This window comes from Eptesicus fuscus, chromosome 3 (genome assembly GCF_027574615.1).
Source record: "Eptesicus fuscus isolate TK198812 chromosome 3, DD_ASM_mEF_20220401, whole genome shotgun sequence".
Taxonomy (NCBI): Eukaryota; Metazoa; Chordata; class Mammalia; order Chiroptera; family Vespertilionidae; genus Eptesicus; species Eptesicus fuscus.
In genome coordinates this window covers 54818832-54823475 of record NC_072475.1, presented here as the reverse complement: position 1 = coordinate 54823475, position 4644 = coordinate 54818832, and the positions used below count along the sequence as shown (strand labels likewise).

The 4644-nt window shown below is 41.9% G+C and overlaps 1 non-coding gene across 1 annotated transcript; it reads right to left on the bottom strand.

The window, feature by feature from the left end:
* Positions 1-2073: 2073 nt before the first annotated feature.
* Positions 2074-2180, bottom strand: LOC129148648 (U6 spliceosomal RNA). Its single transcript, XR_008555646.1, has one exon. It is a non-coding gene; the product is annotated as a U6 spliceosomal RNA (small nuclear RNA).
* Positions 2181-4644: the final 2464 nt, after the last annotated feature.

Genomic DNA, 4644 nt, shown 5'->3' with positions numbered 1-4644 from the left:
GCTGGAAATCCTAGATCAAGACTCTGACAGATTGTCTGATGAGGTCCCACTTCCTGGTTCATAGAGGGCCTCCTTCTTGCTGTGTTCTTACCTGGTGGAAGGCTCAAGAAACACTCTGAGGTCCCTTGTATAAGGGCACTAATCCCATTCGTGAGGGTTCCATCCTCACGACCTAAGCACCTCCCAAAGACCCAACCTTCAAACACCATCATACTGAGGGGTTAGGGTTTCAGCATTTGAATTTTGTTGGGAAATAAAACATTCAGTCCAGAATAAGAGCTCTGAGAGTTCTTCCTCACCTCAGACTGGACTCTGAGTATATTCTCTGTGGTCCTGGTCTCAGTCACATTTTGACTGATATTAATTGGGTCTAAAGTAATCTTAAAGAGTTATTGTATTGCCCAGTCAACATGGCTTCAGTGGTTGAGCATTGACCTATGAACCAGGAGGTCAGGGCACATGCATGGGTTGTGGGCTCGATCCCGAGCAGGGGATATGCAGGAGGCAGCCAATCAATGATTCTCTCATCATTGATGTTTCTTTTTTTTTTTTTAATATATTTTATTGATTTTTTTTTTTTTTAAATTTTTTTATTTATTGATTTTTTACAGAGAGGAAGAGAGAGGGATAGAGAGTTAGAAACATTGATGAGAGAGAAACATCGATCAGCTGCCTCTTGCACACCCCCCACTGGGGATGTGCCCGCAACCAAGGTACATGCCCCTGACCGGAATCGAACCCGGGACCCCTGAGTCCGCAGGCTGACGCTCTATCCACTGAGCCAAACCGGTTTCGGCAAATGTTTCTATCTCTTCCTCTCCCTTCCTCTCTGAAATCAATAAAAAGATATTTTTTAAAAAGTTATCATGCCATTGTATACATTCTTTAACTTCCTTATAGCTTCTGGACTATTTTTTAAAATATTTTAATCCTCACCTGAGGGTATATATATCTGAACCAGAAAGACAAGCATCACCCAGATAAAATACTCATCAGATAGCTAAAGGTATCTGAACTCCCGTACCAAATGTATGAGAACCAAATTTCATTCTTCTTTCCAGACTAATTGTTTTCCTGTCTACCTTGTGGAAGTTCTGTAGTGTGGCTCTTTCATAAAGCTGCATAGTGGAGATGACATGGTGTGGTTGAATGACCCTGGACTAAAGTCAGACCATCCTAGCTCCACCATTTGATAATCATGTGACTGTGGACAAACTACAAATCATTCCTAAGAATCAGTTCTCTAATCTTATTAATACTTACATGCTGGAGTTAATGGGAACAAAGATGAAATAACATCTAATGTTAGTTACCTTCTCACATTATTTCAGGTAAAGAAACTTGATCTAAATATTTCTAGACAGAATTCACCCAATCTCTGCCATTGATGGCAGACTGGAAAGCTGATTACAGCTGTATTTACAAAGGATTTTCGCTAGCTTGCAGGTTTCTGCTTCCCTCTTGAACTCATGTGCCAGATAAAAACTTCCTCCTTATTACCTTTCAGTTCAATCTTTTGTTGGTAGCTTTATATTGCTTTTTACCCTCTGTGGCAGCTAATTCCTACACATGGCATCCATGGAGTCCTGTCTTTCACACACACTTAAAAAAAAAAATCCTACTTAATGATATGTTTTTCTTGATTTTTAGGGAGAGAGAGAGAGATACATCAATGTGAGAGAGAAACATCTATAGGTTGTGCCATGAACTGGGATTGCACCTGCAATCTAGGTATGTGCCCTAACCGGGAATCAAACCTGTAACCGTTTGTTGGGTGTATGGGCCTTTGTTTTCCCCCTTGATTTAATTCTAGAGACAAATCAATAGGTAACTATGGCTCTCTCCCAAACAGTAAAGAAAAGTTTTAAAAAGGAAAAGCAAAGGGAACTTCCCCATGGGGTAATATCCAATAGTTTATAGTAATGTTAAGGCTTTGTATTCTTTTCTAAACTACCTACCATATTTCAAGCAGTTTGATTTCGTTCTGTACAAACAGTCCCCACTTCTGAAATAGGCTATGGATTCCATAGTGTATTTACAAAGCCGTTAATTAATTAATTATTTATTTAATTATTTAATATGGAACGCTTCACAAATTTGCGCGCCATCCTTGCACGGGGGCCATACTAATCTTCTCTGTATCGTTCCAATTTTAGTATATGTGCTGCCGAAGCGAGCACCAAAGCCTGTTATTTAAAACTCACAATGCCAGTGCCCATGGGAATGAGGTTACCTTGGGTCGTCAGGTGCTTAGGGCAGTCCACAAAGTCTATCTAATCCTGAATGTTGCCTACCGGGCACACTAGATGCACTGTTCATTTACTCCCAGTAACTCTGCACAGCCTTGATTTTGTAAGAGAGGGAGAAAGGGCACTCTGTGTTCCAACTTCGGGTGCCAGGGACACAGCTCTCCCCTCCTCCCTCCTTGGCTGGGCCAGCAGCTAGGGGTGGAAAGGAGGGGGCTGGAGAGAAGGGCAGATAATCCTGGCGGATAATCCCACCAGCGCCAGGAATTCGATTCTCTGCCTCAGGGCATCTTTCTAGTCTTTTTCCTCACATGGAAATGAATTCTGAATAAGAAGCAATAGTAACAGTCATGACATTTGTAAAGTGCTTTATAGTTTCCAAATAACATATTTTCATCCTTAATATCTCACTGGTCTCATTTGGTACTTATAAGAACCCTCTTGAGTTAGTTATTGCATGAACTGAGGTTTAATAATGAAATGATTTTTCTAAGGTCAGGGAGGTATGAGAGTGTGAAAGAAAGCTCAATTGCCACCCAAGTGTGGGTGTTTCTAACTAGGTCTCCTCCCACACCCACGTGTCAGTACTTTATTTGTTTGTGAAACACTTACACAACTAGTGTTCATTGGGTGCCTGTAACTGTTCTAAGGGTTCTACAAATATTAGCCCACTTATTGTGGCTCAGTCCTAAATTAAGGTTTGCCTTCTTTTCTGCTTTTACTTTTATTTTTAAATATTTTTTAAAATATATATATTTTATTGATTTTTTACAGAGAGGAAGGGAGAGGGATAGAGAGTTAGAAACATCCAACAGCTGCCTCCTGCACACCTTCTACTGGGGATATGCCTGCAACCAAGGTACATGCCCTTGACCAGAGTCGAACCTGGGACCTTTCAGTCCACAGGCCGAAGCTCTATCCACTGAGCCAAACCAGTTAGGGCTATTTTAAAATATTTTTTATTGATTTTTAGTGAAAGAAAGGGAGAGGGAGAGGGAGAGAGAGAAACATCCATGTGAAAACAAAACATCCATTGGCTGCCTCCTACACGCCACCTACTGGGGATTGAGCCCACAACCCAGAGCATGTGCTCTGACTGGGAATCAAACCAGCAACCTCTTAGTGCACAGGACGATACCCAACCAAATGAGCCACACCAGCCAGGGCTCTGCTTCTGCTTTTAAAGCCCAGGCCTCCATCACTGTGAAGTCATCTTGGAAATGGATAAAGACTTTAACAATGTTCCCCTGTGGTAGATGTTTTAAGTCAGAGAGGCTTGGGCTATGTAGTCAAGTGTTCTCTGACTCTCATATTTCAGCTATCAGATGAGTTGTTTTCAATACTCAGACTCTTTGCCAAATACAGTGGCGTCTCGGTTCTCAAACTCAATTTGTTCTGGAAGACTATTTGAGAAGCGATTTGTTTGAAAACTGAGTCATTTTTCCCCCATTAGAAATAATGTAAATTGAATTTAGTCCGTTCCAGATCCCCAAATGATTCGTTTTAAACTTTCTGATATACAGTGCATGTCCAATTCATTTCAGAGATCACCTCAAAACACTTCTGAAACAGTGCCTTTGGGTAGAGTTTCTTAAAATTAGAAATGACCTAGTTGGTTTGGCTCAGTGGATAGAGTGTCTGCCTGCAGAATGAAGGGTCCCAGGTTCGATTCCGGTCAAGGGCACATGCCCAGGTTGCGGACTCCATCCCCAGTAGGGGGCGTGCAGGGGGCAGCCGATCAATGATTTTCTCTCATCATTGATATTTCTATCTATATCTTCCTCCTTCCTCTCTCTGAAATCAATAAAAATATTTAAAAGAAAGAAAGAAAGAAAGAAAGAAAGAAAGAAAGAAAGAAAGAAAGAAAGAAAGAAAGAAAGAAAGAACGGACCTGCTGGTCCATGGGCCGGATGAGAGGAGCTGCAGTGACACGAGCCTCACAGTGATGAAGCTGTGCTCCTGCACCAACTCGGCCTCCAGGCCTGGGGGGTGGGCAGCAGCCCTGTGCCTTACAGGAAGTGCCCTGAGTGGCAATTGTGTTTCCTGGAGCTATTTCTTCACATTTGGGGCAAACACTTCATAAATCCACTCAACAAAAAATTGCCTGGTTACCCAAGTTTTGCTATTAGCCCTCCATATTATCACATTCCATTTGTTTTTCATGGCATTCTTTTTTTAAAAAAAAACTCAAAGGTTTTCAGAATGGTAGATGAATAGATGCTTCCATTTTAAGTCCCTGCTCACATTCCCACACAACAATACTGTCAGCCTGTCCTTCATTGGCTTGTGTCCTGGCAATGACTTCTCCTCCTGTGCGATGTAGGTCCTCTTCGGCATTTCCTTCCAGAAGAGGCCTGTCTCCTCACACCTGAACACTTGTTAGGGAACAAATCCCTCA